At 36.1% G+C, this 13798-nt stretch overlaps 1 protein-coding gene across 3 annotated transcripts in view; it reads left to right on the forward strand.

The window, feature by feature from the left end:
- LOC141400731 (putative methyltransferase NSUN7) overlaps window positions 1-13798 on the forward strand; it is a 617414-nt gene that overhangs the window by 89891 nt on the left and 513725 nt on the right. The window contains exon 1 of one of the 3 annotated variants that reach the window (XM_073980176.1): window positions 7039-7138. The exons of the other annotated variants lie outside the window; for them this stretch is intronic. The gene's annotated coding sequence lies outside the window, so the exon portion shown is untranslated. Of the gene's footprint in view, window positions 1-7038; window positions 7139-13798 lie in introns of those variants that run through there. 3 annotated transcript variants of the gene reach the window in all.

Raw genomic sequence — 13798 nt, forward strand, 5'->3', positions numbered from 1 at the left:
TCTGCATTACCAGATAATGAGCACTCATTACCCTCCGCATTATCACACAGTACATATATAACAGTTAACACATAACTAGTTACATCCTTACTTACTACTTACTTACTAAGTAATGAGTATGGTGGCACAGAGCTAGTGTGTCCGACTACAAATTCTAGAGTTGTGTGTTCAAAGCTCAGCGTCGGCATGTGTGTTTTTTGTTTACAAAATTACAAAAACATGTTGATGTACATGGATGAGTTTAACCAACCCTTGCTGTTCGAGCTAGTGGCCTAGTGTGTAGTGTGTTTGACTACAAATCACAAGTTCGTGTGTTCAAAACTAGCATGTATCGAATGAAAAAGAAAAAACAAAAAATGTGTATGAATGTGAATTTGAATATAATTTCACCTCATTTTTTTTCTAAAAATAGAACTATGCTTTTTACCTTCTTTTCGACTGCCGGTATGTGGTTAAGTATGTACTTAAAAAACATATTTAAGGAAGTACTTCCGCCCTATGACATCCCCATGTAAAAATAATGACTTTTACGGTATATTTGTAAGTAGTTACTACTGCCAAATTTTACTGAATAAAGTCATTACTTAGTAATGACTTTTTTTGCTGGGTTGTAGAATTCAGAAACAAGAAGTCCAAAACCCGTAGAGTGAAACAGGGAGTTCCCCAAGGAGGGGTGATATCTCCGGAACTGTTTAACCTCTACCTTTCTGAAATTCCACACCCTCCAGACGGCATAGAGATCGTGATGTATGCGGATGATTGTACGATCTTGGCGTCGGGTCCTATCGTCGATGACATATGTGTTAGGTTAAATGTCTACATAGCTGACCTAGTGCTGTTCTTCCATCTGAGGAATATGAAAATATCCGCCGCTAAATCCACAGTCACGCTGTTCACCACATGGACGGCTGAGATGAGGCTCCCACTGAACATATTGGTCGATGGTGCACTGATTCCGACCACTAACTACCCTAAAATACTGGGTGTAACGTTCGATAGCATGTTCAAGTCGTCCGCGCATGCCACAGCTATTTGCAATAAGATCAGAAGTAGGAACAAGGTTCTCAAGTCGCTGGCCGGCAGCACTTGGGGTGCTGATAAAGAATCCTTGTTGACCACCTACAATGCAATAGGCCGGTCTGTGGTAAGCTATGCGGCGCCAGCGTGGTCCGCAAAATTTAGCGCATCGCAGTGGAAGAAGATTCAAACCTGCCAGAATGCCGCCCTGAGGACTGCAACAGGGTGCCTCCTCATGACACCAGTGGACCATCTTCATGAGGAGGCGAAGGTTTTACCGGTGCGTCAGCACAATAAGATGTTGTCGATGCAGTACCTGCTTGGGTGTTACCGCAGTGAGCATCCCTGCCACGATTTAATGGACAGGCGCCCCCCACCCAGGCACGTCAGGAGAGACCTTCATGATCTAGAGAGAGAGGTCCAAAGGTATAAAAGAGAACCGCTAGATCAACGAGCCTATCAGGCAGGCTTGAATCGCATTCACACCAACATGGTTGCGCAAGCAGTACGAAGATACAGTGTGAATGCCGTACTTGGAAACCATCCCCCATCCATCGCAGCAGAAGAACGACAGCTGCCAAGGCAAACACGAGTGGTTTTAGCTCAGTTAAGATCCGGACGATGCAGCCGCCTCAATTCGTATTGGGCCAGAATTGACGCCACGATACCCAACATAAGCCCAGCATGTGGATTGGGACCACACGATACTCTGCATTTATTCAACTGCCCATCTAACCCCACTCACCTGTCTCCTCATTCTTTATGGACGCAACCAGTCCAGGTTGCAGAATTCTTGAGTCTGGATACAGAGGAACTTGATAACTGAAATAATACACGAACGAACATATATGCGTTGCTACAACAACAACAACAACGAAGATACCACAGTCCCAATCCCAGAAGATGGTATTGAATATATACCGTCCAGCCAAGATGAGGTAAAGACAGCAATAAATCGACTGAAGAATAATAAGGCAGCAGGAGCCGATATCTTGCCAGCCGAGCTGTTCAAAACCGGAGGCGACAACCTGATAAAGTGTATTCATCAGCGAGTTAGCACCATCTGGCAGGAAGAACGAGTACCCGACGATTGGAACCTGAGTATCCTGTACCCCATCCACAAGAAGGGAGATAAGACTGTATGCTCTAACTATAGGGGCATAAGTCTACTCCCTATTGCCTACAAGATCGTGTCAGGGATATTGTGCGAACGACTAAAGCCTATGGTCAACAAGATAATTGGACCATACCAATGCGGCTTTAGACCTGGCAAGACCACCATTAACCAGATATTTACCCTACGGCAAATCCTGAAGAAGACTCAAGAGATGCAGATCAACACCTACCGCCTTTTTGTCGATTATAAAGCAGCCTTCGACATCCCGCTGCGTTCAAAGTTATTCCAAGCCGTATCTGAATTTGGTATCCCCGCAAAGCTCATCCGGCTTTGTAAAATTACTTTAACTGACACGAGGTCCTCAGTTAAAATAGGAAAGAACCTCTCCGAAGAGTTTGGTACCAAAAGAGGTTTCAGACAAGGAGACAGCCTTTCGTGTGATCTCTTCACCATCCTGCTGGAAAAGGTTATACGAGAGGCAAACATGTTATTTGCTTATGCTGATGATATAGACATCATGGGCTGATCAGTAAAAGAAGTAACTGATACCTTTATGAGGGTCGAAGGAGAACCTGCTAAAGCGGGTCTGGCGGTAAACGGTGAGAAGACCAAGTTGATGGTGTCGACGCGCAATGCGTCCGTCGGACCGACTGTGGAAGTTGGTTCCTATAATATTGAGGTAGTAAAAGACTTCGTCTACCTCGGCACCTCCGTAAACACAACAAACTACATCAGTTGTGAAATAAAAAGAAGATTTGTATTGGCCAACAGATGCTACTTTGGTTTAAGTAAGCAGTTTAAAAACAAAGCCACATCTCGTCAAACAAAAATAACGCTCTACAAAACACTGATACTACCCGTGCTGATGTATGGCTCCGAAGCCTGGGTACTTGCGCAAGCAGACATGGCAGTGCTTGGTGTGCTTGAGAGAAAAATTCTTCGAAAGATCTACGGACCAATCTGCGTTGACGGTGAATATCGGCGTGGCATGAACCACTAGCTGTATCTGTTATACAACGACATCAATATTGTTAAACGTATCGAGATGCAGCGATTGCGTTGGCTAGTCCATATCATAAGAATGAGCGATGAAGAACCCGCTAAAAAGGCGTATAAATACGGACCGCTTGGCGGTGCACGCAGAATTGGCAGGCCAAGGAATAGATGACGCAAACAAGTGGATGATGAGATGAAAAGGCGCGGTATTCCAGAGTGCGAAGCAACAAATAGAGAGGAATGGAGATCTTTACTTAGTTCGGCCTATGGAACAAATGTTCTGTAATGGGCCAGCTAAGTAAGTAAGTATTTATATAAATTTCTTATCGCATTCGATTTAAAAAAAGAAAAAAATAACGCTCGAGAGTTTCTATTCTAAGATTTTTATTTCTTATTCCTTTCCTAATGTTTAATATTATCATTAAGGGTCTTTAATTATCGAATAGTTATATTTATTATTTAAGTGATAACTTAGATGAATATCCTTATTAAATGGATTTCGTTGTAGATTCAGATATTAGACTATTTTTTTAACTTGGCATTAAGCTATGCCAATTATTAACGCATTTTTATTGAATAAATCTAATATATATTCTGAGTAGAATTAAAACCAGATCTGTTTGATTTCTCTTAAATGTAAGAGAAGGTTTGCTTTGTGCTATTATGGGGTTGCAATGCAATTTCTCCCCAGACCTGTTGCAACCATGGCTGGGTGGGTGTCAGCAACGCAATATCTTGGTGCTGAACAACATTTAGTGCTGGAATGAAACAATGAAAGTTTCCGTTTCCTTTCTAAACATTTTCTTAACAGAGCCTTGTTAGGCATAATTTTCATTTCCGTATCCCTCTGAGAGTTGTTTTCCTTTTAATAAAGAAAGAAACTGTGAATGCTCGTAAGTTTTTATATATATTTTTTTTTTTTTTATGAGAATAATGAAGCAATTCGAATTTTTGTTCTGGCCATTTTAGTATGTTAATTGGAAAACGTGGCCCAATGCGACAATTTTGTTAACTGGCAGGTTTTTACGCCCTGATAATAAAAATGCCTCAAAAATTTACAGTAATATACGGTTGACATACCCGTGCACATTAAGTAAATTTTTTTTGTTTAAATTAAAGTAAAGTTTTTCTAACCTTTAATGCCACAAATTCCGAATTTCAGTTGGAAAATGTGCATAAAATCTTCAAAATACTCTAAATCTTCAAAATACTCTAAATCTTCAAAATATCTCTTCTAATAATTGTGAATTGAAGTGGTCATTTCTTAAATTAAACTTTAACAAGGTTCTAATTTAGAGAAAATTGGACAATATAGATTTGTTCTATTTTTATAATACGACTTAGTGTATTATAAAAATAGAACAAATCTATATAGTCCAATTTTTTCGGTGCCGTTATGTGGATTTTTATGGCCATTTTGAATGGCGAAAATTTTACGGGCCTATTCGGGTTCTTGGCGAAACCGCTGAAGCTAGAACCTTGAATTGGGAATGTGCGTTATTGTTGTTAAATTTGCTTTGTTTGAATAAATATTTATAGAAAATAAATACGATTATCACAGGCAAATGCATTAAAAACTTTCTGCTACTTCCGCGAATTCGTTGCAAATGAACACATATTCTCAATAAATATGAACATAAAATTCGCGTGTTTATAAAGAAAAACAAAAAAATACAATATTGTCAAAGGTGCAAAAAATGCTCTGAAATATCGCGATTTGATAACAAATTGGTCCAGAAATCGATGGTCACACTAGCGCTGTTTCAACATGGCGACTTCAAGTTTATAGGCGAGGGGTATGAGGTAGTGAACCCGCTGTACATGGTTTTCTGTGTTTGTAAGATCGCCTCTTCCTTATATTCGTTTCAAGTAAACTGAAGTTGGCTGTATGATATTGTTTTTGGGTTTCTTTCATTTTATTTTCTTTCTCTTTGTGTTTCCTTCATTTTATTTTCTTTCTCAACAAACGAACAAGCGCGACGAAAGTATGTTACAAAAAACAATATTAATAAGAAAATATACGGAATAAACAATTTCTTTGATTTTTAAGTTACGTATAGTGAATTTGTTCAGTAAAACATATAATAGAAAACAATCAATATGATATCCAAATGGCAACGGGAAACTGTGTAGCAATTAATTTGTTGTGTGCAGCAACATCCATGCATTTACAATGTGCGTACACCGGAATATATAGACCGTATAAAGAAGTCCCAGGTTTGGAACAAAATTTTGGAAGAGATGCAGGTTATTAAGCCAGGCCTAGAATTGCAAGATATAAAAACTAAATGGAGAAACTTGGGAGTGCAATTCGTGAAAGAACAGCGCATGGTGACAAGCTCTAAGAAAAGTGAAGCAGGAAAATCTGACATTTATGTCCCAAGGCTTTGGTGTTACGAACAGTTGTATTTTCTTAAGTCGCATACTGTTATGAGAAATAGCACAAACAACATAGAAGTAAGTTTTCTATGAATATATATTTGGGTAATAAATTTAATTCTATTTGTAATCTTTCAGAGCAAGAATACTGACAATTGTTCAGTAATATCAATTGAAGATGATAACAGTAGCCAGGAGCCTCCACAGACAACACAAACAGACTTATCAAATGATGAACTAATAAATGACTTCGAGAAAATTAGTGATGACACTCCAAAGGAAAAGCCAACGACGTCAAGAAGTTTCTGGAGGCAAAGTGAGAAGGAAACCCTTTCAAAGAAAAGACATATGGTAAGTAAAATTCATATGGAATTCTATTTCAGAATTCTTCAAACTATTTCCGGAATCCGGGTGCCACCGTGGTGCAATGGTATGCACGCCCGCCTTGCACGCAGAAGGTCGGGGGTTTGATTCCCCGTCCAGGCAAAATCAAACATTTTTCAACGGTGGCAAAATACCCCTCAGTAATGTTGGCGACATTTTCTGAGTATTTCAGCCTTGAAAAACTTCTCCATAAGTGGTGTCTTAAGACACGCCGTTCGGACTCGGCGATAAACAGTAGGTCCCATATCATTGAGCTAAATATGGATCGGGGTGCACTCATTGATATGAGAGAAGTCTCCCTTGTCCCGTATGGGATGTTGTGGAATAATGTTTTTTTTTTTTTATTTCCGGAATGAAGACGATGACAATGATTGGGAACATTCCAAAAAAAAGAAGATTGTAAGTTCTGCCCATGGTGGAATAAAACAAGGTGTTTGCATAAATTACAACAACTAACAATTTTACAAAAACAACATGATTTTATGAAAACCAAATTGTCAATAGCAATATTTGTATACAAGGGTCGTTCAAAAATAGTTCAGAAAATTTTACAGGAAATTAATAGAAATATTCAAAATTCAATCTTAACAAATAGCGTCGATTTTACTCTAGACATAATGTGATACGTTTATATTTCATACCTTTTTAATGCGGCACTATATAGAACAGATTAGAAATCGATTTATTACATTTGGAATATTCTGGGTAGATCCTAATAAATTCTGACAGTTTGGTTTATAAAAAAAGTTCAAACCCGTATGATTGTCAATTACACCTTGTTTATTACACCATGGTTCTGTCTTGTACTATGTTTACATTTACGAAATCCACTCGATTTCAACTGTCAATTCCATTGCTCAAACGTCAAATGAAATCCAATCGATTTCAGATGAGTTTTCATTTGACGTATACACAATGGAATTCACAGATGAAATCGAGTGGATTTCGTAAATGTAAACATAGTATTGATTTGTATTTGATTACACTGTACAATTTTATATTGCAGAAAGATTTTAGAAATGACCTCGATGACATGAAAAAACTGATTTCGCAAAAAAAGGAATTGAAGTTTGGTTGGTTGAGAAATTTGGTAGCAGTACAAACGGAGAATATTCTTCTTAATATATTCTTATGCGGAAATTAACGAAATGTTGTAACCAAACATCTTTATCACCCAATAATATTATAGAAGTGTCTATAGAAGATTTATTGGAACAAGAAGAAGAAATCTCTTATTCTGAATAGGTAACATTCTTTTTTCATTTACATTACGTCTGTTCGATAACTTCGCAAGTAAAAAGTATTTGCAAGTTCTTGCAACTACTTCTCATATCTCTTTTATTGAGCAAGTTTGTTATCGAACAGCATTTTGTAAAAGTTTGTACAAACTTTTGGGTTATCGAACAGACCTATTGTTCAGATAGTAACTAATAGTAAGTTTAGACATACAAAATTCACTGGATTTCTAATCTAAACTCCATTGCGTATATGTCAAATAAATCCACTGGAATTTATGTATACGCTATGGAACTCACATTTGAATTCCAATGGATTTGGTTAATCCAAACTTTCAATAATACTATTTCACAAAATACACAATTACAACCATTATTAAAACGTTTTCAGGCATCTGGACCTAGGGCGAATCCGTAGAGTGCACTAATGGGTATTGTGTTTCTAAATTGGTATTAAATACCACATTATTTATTGTTTAAAAATACTGAAGTACCTTTAATTTTAATTCATATTTTAATATTCTAATTTTTTTACCAGTGGAACTGATATATATTAAAAATTGCGTACCTAATGTAGTATTCTTAAATAGGTATTATCTGCCGAATTATTTATTGTTTAAAAATACTGAAGTATCTTTTATTTTAAATCGTATTTTAATATTCTAAAACCTTTTAACAATGAAACTGAATTAAAATAAAATGTTTTTTAATGAAGATATCCATGTGTTTACTTAATCCAGAAGACGTTTACATTAGAGATTTTTGCAGGGATAACCTTCTTTATGAGGGCTTTATATTTTTATGTCTTGGCTTTCGATTAATCCACTATTTGTGACGAAAAATCGAAGACAATTACTAAAATTTCAAAATAAGCTCAAAACGATATATATTTTTGTCACTTTTTATTTAAGTTATTGTAACTCATGTTACATTTTTTGTTATGTAGTACCATAGGAACTTTGTGCATAAATAGAATTTTAGAAGTAACAATAAATCACATTTTTAATGATAATAAAGGTAATATAAATAATTCAGTACATTTCGTGTAAATTCTAATTGGTTTCTTGATACATATTTCTAATCTTCTTTCAGAGTGGAATACAATAGGATTTTTGTAGACTTGAGGAACCATAGGCAAAATATCTGCAAAGAAAATAGAAAAAATTACATTTAAATAAGTTTGCCAATTTTTCTATAGTAAAAATTATAGTTACCATTACAACCAATCTAGTTTCCCTTCATTGTTGAAATAGTCCATAAAAGTATGCCGTATTGATTCAGCTTCACCTCTCCGTGAATTGTATATACTTTCTTCGTTCTCCGAACTAATTCGATTATTATGAACCTGGCTTAAATTTGGGATATAGGATTCGTCGCATTATAACAAATAGTTATGTAATGCAACGCATGCTAAGGTTATTTTCTCGACCTTTTCGACACTTAGTTGAATTGGCGACAAGAATATCCGAAATTTGTTCGACAACATACCAAAAGAATGCTCGACGACATGTCGTGCTCGGGAGAGTCTTGCATTAAAAATTTGCCGTTCCGTTGACTTAGTGTGGAAAGGATATGACTTTAAAAGGTGCTTCTGCAAGGTGCTTGTCTCCAACGACAACATATGGGAGAAGGCGACCATTACCAACTATCGCATCTTGTGGCAGACCTCTTTCTTCCCTAAGCACGGTGCTTAAGCTGCTTTGTAGGTATACACCGGCATCGTTATTGCGACATTACTGCCGACGTCCACAAACAGAAATTTGCAGTTAGCGTCGACCAGAGCCATCAGCACTATACTGTTAGTCCCTTTGTAATTGTGGAAAAAAGCACCATCCTTTCGCAATGAACGGAAAGTAATGTGCTTTCCATCCAAAGCGCCAATGCAATTTGGGAATTGCCATTTAATAGCAAATTCTTTTGCTATTGACTCCCATTCTGATGGCCCCGATGGGAACTAATAAATAAAAATTTTTATATGTACAAAAATATTATGTGAATATACTTATTAATATGCAAGTTTACGTTACTTTTAAGTATGTGCCTTTAAGCCTTCTCCAAAGCGCTTCGCAAACTTGTGGCACTATTTTGCAAATTGATACCTTGAACACTCTGGTCTGGTACTCAATACTGCGAAAACTCTCCCCTGTGAAACAAAGAATTTTAAAATCAAATAAATTCTTAATTTTAACCATGGAGCAATTACAAAGGTAGTGGTATCGTCAAACTTTGAATACGTTATGCCCACATTTTTTATGTTGTTGGGGAAATTACAACAAAGGGATTTGCAATTTCATATTTGAACAGATGGTGTGACACAACTACCTTCGACTGACATTACACAATCTGCCAAATTCATTGTTATTGTGAATAATCCGTATGAAAACGAAACGTGAACAAAAATATTGACAACTTAAAGGGCTTTTAATGAAAATAGTCCTGTTGTTGTGGTTTCTGGCTCACCTTATATATTGAATCATGATTGTAGCCTTTAAAATTTACAACTTACCAGTTGCAAGATACCTCAATGCTATTGCCAATTTTTGAGCTGGTGCAATAGCATCCCTCATTCTGGTATTACAGCCCAAAATATCTCCCTCTATGAGGTTAAGGAGGTAATCGAATTGGCTCTTCGACATTCTCAAATAATTGCGGTATGACCATTTATCATGCACTAAAAGTTCTTTTGTCAAAAATACGAAAGATCCTCGTTGGGGTCTTTCTAGTCTCCACGGTTTTACCCACTATTTCCTCATTTTAGGGGTAGTGGGCTTCTTGCATATATCTATTAGACCTGTACATAAAAAAGATAATAAGAGTAACTTATAATTATTTATTTATATATTTCTTACCAATTAAAATTTCTTTATCTGCATCCACAGCAACAGCTTCATGAATCAGCTCCATTAGATCCATTATAATATTAGTTTTCATTTTTTTATCCATTTTGTGTACTTTTTTATTTATATTTATTTGTTGAAGCGTCCTTCGAAATGCAAAACACAATCAAGAAACGAAAAACAAAAATGTAAACAAAAACTCCATGTGTGTAGACACTAATGAAAATTTCAAAGAAATTTTAAGAAAAATGTTTCAATGAAACTCTCTAGTGTGACCAAGGACGAATGGGTTGATATTGGTTTTAAATTAGATTAAAACTATTAATAAGTTATTACGAAAAGCACATATGTCATTGTACCAAATAAAATTAAATAATGCAGTACTAAACTTCAATGCATTTGGTGCGGAAATTTTTTTCGTGATAGGGAACAAATAACACTTTTTTCATAGTAGTTTTTGATGCTCTACACGGCTATGCGGTGGTATTTTTGATATTTGCAAAAATTGCAAAAAAAAGTTATAACCCTAGTGTACAGTACTAAAAGGAATTAGGAACAGGAACATATACAAAAAGAGCAGTGAGGTGAGTGAGTGACTGACTAAACGGAGGAAGCTAGAAACTTGAAATTTTGATTGGCGGTTATTGTTGTGTAGGGTTGAGATAAGGCTGGGTTTTTGGAAACTCGAACTAGAAAGGTACGAAAAGGATTAAAATTTACTAAATGTTGTATAAGGCAATCGGGAGAAGCTAGAATGAAATGAAATTTGGAATGTGGGTCACTGATGAAGAGTTAGGAAGTTGTACTAAAGGGTTTTTGGAAATTCGACCTATAAGTGTACGAAAAGTACTATAAGTTACTAAATTTAGTACTAATTGTATATATTGAAGGGATATAGCTAGCATCTTGAAATTGGCTTGGAATCAAGACTGCGAAGTGGTGCAGATGTACGAACATTGTGTACGAAAAGTACTAAATGGTACTATATTTGGTACAATTTAAATTTGGGTGAATGGATGAAGCTGGAAACATAAATTTGGAATAATGGTGTAGGAGTTATGAAGAAAGCTTTGGAAATTCGTACCTATGTGTACTGTTGAAGTGTAGGATTGAGATATGGAGGTGGTTTTGGAAATTCGTACGTATGTGTACGAAATTACTAACTGGTATTAGTTTTGATTTTGGAGAGCGGATGGAATTGAATGTTCACATTTGGAATTAAGATTACTGTTGGAGTGTAGGATTGAGTTATGGAGGTATTTTTGGAAATTCGTACTTAAAATGTACAAAATTTTGTAAATTAATTACTGTGGAGGATTGTTCTGAGTTCTGGTAATTCGTACCTATGTACTTAATGGGATACAAAACGGACTTGGGTGAACGGATAGATCTGGAATCCTGAAATTCGGAATTAAGATTTCAGTTTGAGTGGAAGTTATAAGTTGTTTTGGAAATTCATATTTATGTGTCCGAAAAGTACTAAATGTGATACAATTTGGATTTGGTGAACGCATAGAATTAAAATCCTGAAATATTAAAATTAATATTGGAATGGAGGATTGAGTATTGAAATTCGTACTTTCGTAGGAAAAGTATTAAATGGTACTGAATTTGGTATATGAATAGGGGTGGAATTCAGAAATATGGTATTGTAGTCGCTGTTGGTGTGTACCCAGCAAACACAATGTCGGACGTCCGACGCGTCTGCTCAAAGTCTGAAGTTTTTTCCGGCGCGTCTGACCGACTTCGGTCCGAACTCTGTCCAACTAGTCTGACGAACTTTTTCCCGTCCTCTCTCTCCCTCACTGAAGGGAATTTTTCTATTTTCTCTTGTGCTGCTTTGTCAAAATAAAGTGTAAATAAGCAATGAGAAAAGAATTGTACATGTTTCGCTCGCACATTGTAAATGTGCGATTGTTGATGTGCCGACGTTGATGCAGTACGAACGAAAAATTGTGTGCTTGGGTTTTAATTTCTGTATCGGAGAACACATTTGGTTTATTTTTGTTATGCGTGTTGATGCAAGATAGTGTTTAAATGTTATTCATAGTGATCGGTTGCATACATATTTCTTTATTTTTATGAAGTTACTGAAAGTAAAGATTTTCTTCGTCAAACTTCAACAATATTCCGTGAAAAATCATATGTTTTATATTTGTATATGACCAAAGTTAAGTTTCTTAACACTTTTATGTGTATCAAAATTTTTTGCATGTGAAGACATGTTTTTTTTCGTATATTAATAACAATTATTTTACATATTTTACAGATCGTGTTGACGAATTTGTTGTTCTCCACAGCTTATTTTCCACCAAGTCGCGCATTTAACACAGCATAATATGTTGTTAAAACCTTTAATATGTTTATAGTAGATAAACTTTTATAGGATTTGGATACTTCATGAACTAACTGTGTATTTTCAACATATTTAATAATAAATTTTGGTCGAATGCTGGTAAATAAATCAGAAGTTCATACGATATTTCATCTGACTTCGGACCAAATTCGGTCCGAAAGTCGGCAAACACTTTCGAATTTCATAAGATTTTACTTCCGAATTCGGACCGATATCTGTCCGAAAGTCGGTAAATAAATCAGAAATTAATACTGTTACGGAATTAGATTTAACTAATCTCCGTGTAGACGTTGTTTCCACGTCGACGTTTATTCCACGGCGCTCGAACTCTTCCAACAAGCGTTTTTGTAGTTCGGTCTTGTTGCCAGTAGAAGATAACTCCAACTTACTTAGCTCCTTCTTCAAGTATTCCACTCGTAGATCCTTAAACTTCATTGTAGGATGATCGTAATCTCACTACTGACACCAATTGTTACGGAATTAGATTTAACTTATCTCCGTGCAGACGTTGTTTTATTCCCCAGTACGATTTGTAACAAATAAAACAGGGTTCGTTTTAGATTACGATTCTACAATGCTTTATCTACGTTATTACACTTATTCGGAACCGACTTTAATTACTAAGCACACAGCTTGTCTCTAGTTAGCACGCAGCTATTCTTTAACCGATCTGTTCAGTTCAACGCTTAAAACACAACTAACTCACCGTTGCTGGTTCCACCTGTAATTATCTCAAGATCCCCTCGTTCAAGAATCCTCTAGAACACATCTGGCAACACCTCGAATCTGTGCAACGAACACACAGACGCACATTCTCACTAAGCGAACAACCATACACACATACATGGGCGAAGATCAATACAAGTGGACAAGCACACTAATGACGTAATTACAACAACAAACAAATGCAAGAAGTAGCAAACTAAACGATAATTACATGAATATGGCAAAACAATCAAAAGCACATTAATGAAAGGTAAAGTAAAAGCTAGAATGATGAAGAGAAATCTACATGGTAGTTGTTGTTGCTTAAATAAAGTAACTGCGTAATAAAACTTTGCGTTACTTTTCAAATGTTTAAATTAACATTTATTTAAATTACATTCGTAACAATACGATAGTTCATCAGAGTTCGGACCGAATTCGGTCCGAAAGTTGGTAAAAACATCCGAATTTCAGTCAGAGAACACGTCAACCACGCCATATGACTTTCGTTCAAAGTTCGGACCGAATTCGGATCCGAACTCGGACGTATCATCCGTTCATATTCTTATTGTATAAAGGGGTAGTGCTAAAGTTTTGAAGTTCGGTATTTAGATAGCAGTGGGCTTTTAGTGTAGAGATAAGGAGCAGGCTTCGGAAATTCGTACTTATGTATACGAAAAGTACTGCACACTAACCTAAATTAAAATATCTTAAAAAACTGTTATATAGGGGCCATGTCAAAGCGTGCGCATTAAGTAACATTTTTTGAATA

The sequence above is a fragment of the Musca autumnalis genome, unplaced genomic scaffold (assembly GCF_047663935.1).
Source record: "Musca autumnalis isolate F117 unplaced genomic scaffold, ASM4766393v1 scaffold_4, whole genome shotgun sequence".
Classification (NCBI taxonomy): Eukaryota; Metazoa; Arthropoda; class Insecta; order Diptera; family Muscidae; genus Musca; species Musca autumnalis.